At 39.0% G+C, this 7,383-nt stretch overlaps 1 non-coding gene across 1 annotated transcript; it reads right to left on the bottom strand.

Moving 5' to 3' along the window:
- Positions 1-237: 237 nt before the first annotated feature.
- Positions 238-345, bottom strand: LOC112767971 (small nucleolar RNA R71). Its single transcript, XR_003185411.1, has one exon. It is a non-coding gene; the product is annotated as a small nucleolar RNA R71 (small nucleolar RNA).
- Positions 346-7,383: the final 7,038 nt, after the last annotated feature.

Genomic DNA, 7,383 nt, shown 5'->3' with positions numbered 1-7,383 from the left:
TTTCATGGCCTACCTGCTCAAGAGCCTATCAAGCACTTGAGAGATTTCTAGACAGCCTGTTCTACTGTCAGGCGTGATGGCACTGATGAAACTTCAATCCTGCTGAAAGCTTTTCCGTTCTCTCTTGAGGGAAAAGCAAGAGAGTGGTACTACACTCAACCTCTAGCAAATGTATCCAACTGGGATACACTCAGAAAGGAGTTTCTGGAGAAATTCTTTCCATATGAAGTTACTGATAAACTGAGGAAGGATATCTCTACAATTGTTCAGGATGACAATGAGACTCTCTTTGAATACTGGGAGCGCTTCAATAATCTTCTGGAAGCATGCCCCCACCACATGATTGACAAGATCGTGCTACTCAGCTATATCACACAAGATATGAGGCCCCAAGATAAGACCACATTGGAAAGTGCCAGCAATGGGTCAATGAAGAAGTACAAGACCACTGATGAAGCTTGGCAATTGATCAGTGATTTAGCTGAATCTACTCGGAACCACAGACAGAAGCAAGGCCGTTCAAAATCCGTTGCAGAAGTGTCTTCTGGCATAGAGACTGCTGCTCTAAATCGAAGCATCTGTGAGATGACCAACCTGCTGAAGCAAATGCAGTTAAATCAACAAGCTCAGCAAACTCAACCGCAGCAAAACCAACAACTAGTTCCACAAAGAATTTGCAGAATTTGTGCTGATTACAGCCATTACACTGATGAATGCCCGTAGCTCCAACAAGAAGACAACATGGTGGCATCCACCCAAAACTTCTATGACCGCCCCAACCAAGGGTACAATCAAAGTGGAAATAATAACCATGGATGGCAGGACAATTCAAACCAGAATTGGAGGGACAACAATAATAGGGGAGGCAGAGATAATCAGGGAAATCAGAGGTGGAATAATAACAACAACTGGCAGCAAAATCAACTTTACCGAGCACCTCACCTGAGGCAAAACCAAGGACCACCGAACAATCAGCAGCAAACCTCTCAATTTACTCATTCTTCTGTATCTTCTAATGAAGATTTATTACAAGCTTTTGAGAAAAGACAACTGGCCATGGAAAATACCATCGTGAACAGTATTAACACTGATGCACGGAAAACATGTCTCACAACAAATCTCCCTTCGGCAAGTGTACTGAATTGTCGTCAAGTAAAACTCACAATAGAGTGAGGTCGAATCCCACAAAGATTAACGGATTAAGCAATCAATGGTTAATTGATTATCCTAGTTAGACGATTCAGATTTGGATGATGAGTAATAAGGAAATGTAAATTGATAGAAAAGTAAAGAAAGCAGAAAAGTAAAATGGCAAGAAAAGTAAATGTAAGAACTAAAAATAAAATGAACATTGGGATCAAGAGATATTGCAATCCTCCGGATCAAGTTCATTCTCATCTCTTCCTCAATCAATGCACTCATTGATCTCCTTGGCAATCTTAATTGATCGAATTACAATTTCTTGTAATTCAATCTCTCAAATCTTGATCAATAGCCAATTCCTTGGTCAATTGCTCATGAGAAGAGATGAAGTATGGTCACTGATTATACCACATGCATTTCCCAAATCAAGTGTTGGAAGGATTATAGTCACATATCCATCCACACCTAATTTGGTCCAGCATGAGAAAGCATTTTTAGCTTGACCTCTTCATTCCTCTTTCAAGGTTCAGAAGAGATCCAAGTATGAATAGTTTCTTTTCCAAGATAACTACCCAATTGGATGAAGATCGAAAGCTCTCTAGTAAAATCAAGAGAAAAGAAAGAAGAAGAAGAATAAGAACTATACTTAATCCATTGAATCACAATAGAGCTCTCTAACCCAATGAAAAGATTTAGTTGATCATTGCTCTACAAAAATAGAAAAGAAAGAAAGTGCAGAAAAGTAAAGATGAAGATAAAAACTGAAAATAAAACTTCAAATTCATAAATGAAAATTACAACTAAAAGAAAGAGAAGGAAAAGTGTGTGAGGGGAGGGAGTTCGAAGACCCCTCTTCAATCCCCCATTCCATAATTCAGTTCCCCCCTTTCTGGGCTTCCCTTCAATGTAAAGACTAAGGCCTTTATATAGGCTCTCCTAAATTACAAAATGAAATTAAAAGCAAATTACAATTAAATGAAAATTCCTATTCTAGATGCTTCTTGTGGCCTTGATTGGTTGACAATTGTGGGCCTGCTTGCTTGAGCTTGGAAGTGGACTTGAGAGAGAAGTGAGTTAAGTTGAGGTCCAGGTGCTAAAGTTAGTGCTAAAGTTAGCCACACTAACGCTACAAGTGTGGCGTTAGTGCTAAAGTTATTGTGGCTAACGTTGCACTTGCTGCCCAGTTGGTGTTTTTGGGGCTTAAAAGATGCCTCTTGTTTGTGCTCAAATTTCATGCTCACTATAGAGTATTATATATCGTTGGAAAGCTCTGAATGTCAGCTTTCTAACGCAACTCGAATCACCTCAATTGGACCTCTGTAGATCAAGTTATGCTTCTTTGAAGTGGACATGGTCGCTGGCATATATGCCAACGTTACTGGAAATGTTGATTGCCAATAACGCTAGCGATTTCCCATTTCTGAAGCTCAAACTTAGTGTCCACCCCATACTATTATATATCGTTGGAAAGCCCTGGATGTCTACTTTCCAATGCTTTTAGAAGCGCATCATATGGAGCTCTACAACTCGAGTTATACTTCTTGGAAGGTGAAGAGGTCAGTTGGCCTAAATACAGGCTGATACCATGTTCATCATTGCACTTTTGGGGCAGGTTTTCTCCCTCAAATTTAGTGTCAACCATGTAGTGCCATATATGCTTGGAAAGCTCTGGAATCCTACTTTCCAATGCCACTGGAATCACCTCATTTGGAGCTTTATGGCTCAAGTTATGCGTGTTTGAAGAAGGCATGGTCAGGATGCCAGGTGGGACTTTTGCCCACGTTAACTACCACGTTAACTAAGTTAACTAAGTTAACGTGGGAGTTAACGTGGCTTGTTGGGGGTTTGTGAGTTCACTCCAACGTTAGTGAGAATGTTTGGTGTTACTAACGTTGTCGATCACCACCTTTCTCCACGTTAGCTTCCACGTTATCTAAGTTAACGTGGGAGTTAACGTGGCTTTGTTGTAACTTGGGCCAACATTAGTGACAATGTTGAATGTCACTAACGTTGGCTTTCCCCCTTTCCTCTTAACGTTAGAGGCCACGTTAACTAAGTTATCGTGGCAACTAATGTGCCCACTTATGAGCTTGGTCTAACGTTAGTGATAATGTTAAGTGTCACTAACGTTGGCTCCATTTCCTTTCTTCAAAGTTAATGCCACTAACTTTTCCCACTAACGTTGGGGCTTTCCTTCCTTCCATGTTAGTGCCTACGTTAGTGTAACTAACGTGGCTCTTCTCTTATTCTTTTGGCCTGAAATCAATCAAACAAAGTGCATCAAAGTCTTAATCATGGATCATGCATCATCCAATTTATCATATAATTCATGCAAAATCCTGATGAAATCATGTAAAATGCACAATGTATGCTTGAATCAAGATGTAAGTGAATATCCACCAAAAACTAGCTTATTTCCTAAGAAAATGCATGAAACTACCTTAAAAACAGTAAAGAAAAGGTCAGTGAAACTGGCCAAGATGCCCTGGTATCACAACACCAAACTTAAAGCTTGCTTGTCCCTAAGCAAGTACTGGAACAAGAGAATGATGAATGGAATGCCAAGAGAAATGAGTCATTCTTGTGGAAGTCATGTCACTGATTTTATGGTGGTTTCATCCATAGCAACTTAGGTTCATTCCTTTACTGGCTTTCAGACCTTTATCATGTCCTAAAATACTCACTGTGATTGCATCCCATGAGACTTTTATTCATTGATCCTTTTGTTGTCATTTCAGGGCTTATTTTTGTTCTTAAGCTAAGTGTTCTGTAAGGGGGCAACTCTTTAAAATAAGCTTTCAGCCAACACTCCCGAACCAGTTGGTTCAAGGTGCTAGGTGTTGAAGCACCCCTAAGGACTTACTTGCTCAAGTCTCTCCCCCATACATACACACCACAGGCACATAGTTTATTTATTTTCTTTTCTTGAGACCTTGGTATCCAGCACCTCTTTGGGTTACTAAATGCTCTGTAGTGAGGGTTACTCTTGATAGTGGACTTTCAGCTGATAATCCCGAGTTAGTTAACCCAAGTTACCAAGGGATAAGGCACCCCTAAGAGCTTATTCATCCAAGTAGATCCCTCACACAGGAGCACCACAGACACATGCCTCAAGATTAAAACCATTGGTGCCTAGCCTTATTGCTTACTCTTTTTCTTTTATTTTTCAACCTTTATTGTTTTTTCCCTTTTTCTTATTAGGATCTTATTATTTAGCTAGTCTCATGGGGTGTGTTCAAAGCATATGATTCAGGACAGATAGTTGTCTTCCCACCTTGTGGTTGAACTAACTTAGCTAACTTATGACTACACCATAAACTCATGAACTTACTCCATAGTATGAACTCTACTCTGGTCTTTAAAAATACTCATTCTCTTTTCATTTGATTCAAATGGGACAAGCATACTAGTAAGCAAAGTAAGGATGCAGTAATGACATTCAGACTAGAAAACACAGCCTTAATCAATAAAAAGTTTAAAAGACAGAATTGACATGCTTATTCACAAGGAGAAAGCACACATACATACAAAGAACATAGAAGACAATCATGCAAATTAAAGTGCTGGAAATAAGTAAGAGGAGAAAGGAACTTTACCACCTTGTATTTTATCTTCCTTGTTGTTGCCCTTTTTCTCCTATTCTTCCCCTTCCCACACCAGACATAGAATGATTGCTTATACTCAAACAACAATTAAAATAGTGGTGACGGGGTTTATGATGGATCATGAATGTCTTAAAATAAAGTGTGAGTATGCATGTGTTTCAGCAAGCAAGGTTAAGGATACAATAAAGACACAAGAGATACAAACAGAGACATTTTGATTGCATTAATAAGTGGTGTTGGCATGGTACTTTGCATGAAAGTTAAGTGGCAACACCAAACTTAGTGTGCCACTGTCAATCTAGAATGTTGCAAGTACCCAGTGAAGATTGAAATTCAAATTGTTGCATGGCAACACCAAACTTAGAGTGCAATCATATGCCAAATTATTGAAAGTAAACTAAGCAAAGCAAGGAAATGTTACCTACGGTTGGGTTGCCTCCCAACAAGTGCTCTTTTAATGTCATTAGCTTGACAAGTTGTTCACGACTTTCTTCCTCTTCTTCCAGTTTGTTAAGAGGAATGACCTCAAGAGGAAAGAGGAGCCAGTTAATGCCCCTTGTTTTGAGTGCCTCTCCCCAGCAAGCCTTCTTCTGTTGTTAGCTTGTGTAAACTTGCTTGTTGGGGTAGGGTTGGGATGGCTTTTAGTTGACCTCTTCTTCTTCATGGATATTGTCCTTCTTTTCTTAGTCACCATCCTTTTGTTAGTGTTCATGTTGATTGCCTTTACCACCTTGATTTAAGGATTTGGGTATTGTATGATGGGTGGAGCATCCTCTTCATCAAGAACTTCTTGAATTGGTGGTTCAATGAACTCACCTTCTATGCAACTCTCTATTTCATTGGAGTGTGGGCTCTCTTGATTGACTTCCTCATTTGTTCTTGACCTTTGAATGAACTCCTCTGTTTATGGAGAGAGTGAAGTGGTCTCTCTTTGTGCTCTCAGCTCTTCAATGAATTGTTCTTCAGAATAGAGTTGTGCATTCTGTCTCAATTTTTCTTCATGGTCCCTTCTTGCTATTTTCTCCTCTTCATTTGTCTTTATTATTTCTTCAAGGAGGAGCTCTATCCTAACGAGTCTCTCTTCTTCTCTACTTCTTTTGAGCTCTTCCATGAAGAGTTCCATCCTAGCAAGTTTATCTAAAGGTGGTTGGGTAGGTTGTAATGGTTGGGCGGGGTTGGTTTGTGAATGGAATTGGTTGTTTTGTGGTTGTGTGTTCTGAAAGTGGTATGACTCTTGTGGGTAGTGGATTGAGTTTTGTGGATGGTGAAATGAATTGTATGGATTTTGGATAGACTTTTGTGCTGAGGCATACTCAAATGATGAAGGATTTAGGCATGTGAAACTTGGAGGTGAGGTTGTATAATTGAGAGGTGATGGCTCTTGATGAATGGGGTATGAATGAGTGAAATCTCTTTGATTATGATCTTCCCAGGCACAGCTTGAGTAGTGATCAAAGTCATCAAAATATGGACCACTTTGTGACCCTGGGAAGCACCCCATTTCATGTTCTTGATACTCCCACCCACCATGAGCATAGTAAAGTGAATTATTCTGTGGTGGTTGAGAGTTTCCCATGAAATTTGATTGACTAAAATATTATGGATGCTCCTTTCTTTCCTGCAGAAAGCTCTGTCTCAAACAATAATCACCAAAAGAAATTGGAATCTCCATTGTCACAGATTAGGTAATTCCCAGTGAGGCAATATCACAAACAGTTAGTTAGCACAAGAAAATAAGAAACAAAAGAAAACAAAGACAAAAGAAAAGTGTCTAATCTAGTAAATCAATCAACCGGTAGTTTGTTAATCACGATTAATCCCCGGCAACGGCGCCATAAACTTGATGCACGGAAAACTTGTCTCACAACAAATCTCCCTTCGGCAAGTGTACCGAATTGTCGTCAAGTAAAACTCACAATAGAGTGAGGTCGAATCCCACAGAGATTAACGGATTAAGCAATCAATGGTTAATTGATTATCCTAGTTAGACGATTCAGATTTGGATGATAAGCAACAAGGAAATGTAAATTGATAGAAAAGTAAAGAAAGCAGAAAAGTAAAATAGCAAGAAAAGTAAATGTAAGAACTAAAAATAAAATGAACATTGGGATCAAGAGATATTGCAATCCTTCGGATCAAGTTCATTCTCATCTCTTCCTCAATCAATGCACTCATTGATCTCCTTGGCAATCTTAATTGATCGAATTACAATTCCTTGTAATTCAATCTCTCAAATCTTGATCAATAGCCAATTCCTTGGTCAATTGCTCATGAGAAGAGATGAAGTATGGTCACTGATTATACCACATGCATTTCCCAAATCAAGTGTTGGAAGGATTATAGTCACATATCCATCCACACCCAATTTGGTCCAGCATGAGAAAGCATTTCTAGCTTGATCTCTTCATTCCTCTTTCAAGGTTCAGAAGAGATCCAAGTATGAATAGTTTCTTTTCCAAGATAACTACCCAATTGGATGAAGATCGAAAGCTCTCTAGTAAAATCAAGAGAAAAGAAAGAAGAAGAAGAATAAGAACTACACTTAATCCATTGAATCACAATAGAGCTCTCTAACCCAATGAAAAGATTTAGTTGATCATTGCTCTACAAAAATAGAAAAGAAAGAAAGTGCAGA

The sequence above is a fragment of the Arachis hypogaea genome, chromosome 17, assembly GCF_003086295.3.
Source record: "Arachis hypogaea cultivar Tifrunner chromosome 17, arahy.Tifrunner.gnm2.J5K5, whole genome shotgun sequence".
Lineage (NCBI taxonomy): Eukaryota > Viridiplantae > Streptophyta > Magnoliopsida > Fabales > Fabaceae > Arachis > Arachis hypogaea.
Note: the sequence above shows the minus strand (reverse complement) of the source record. Positions and strands in the feature narration are given on the sequence as shown.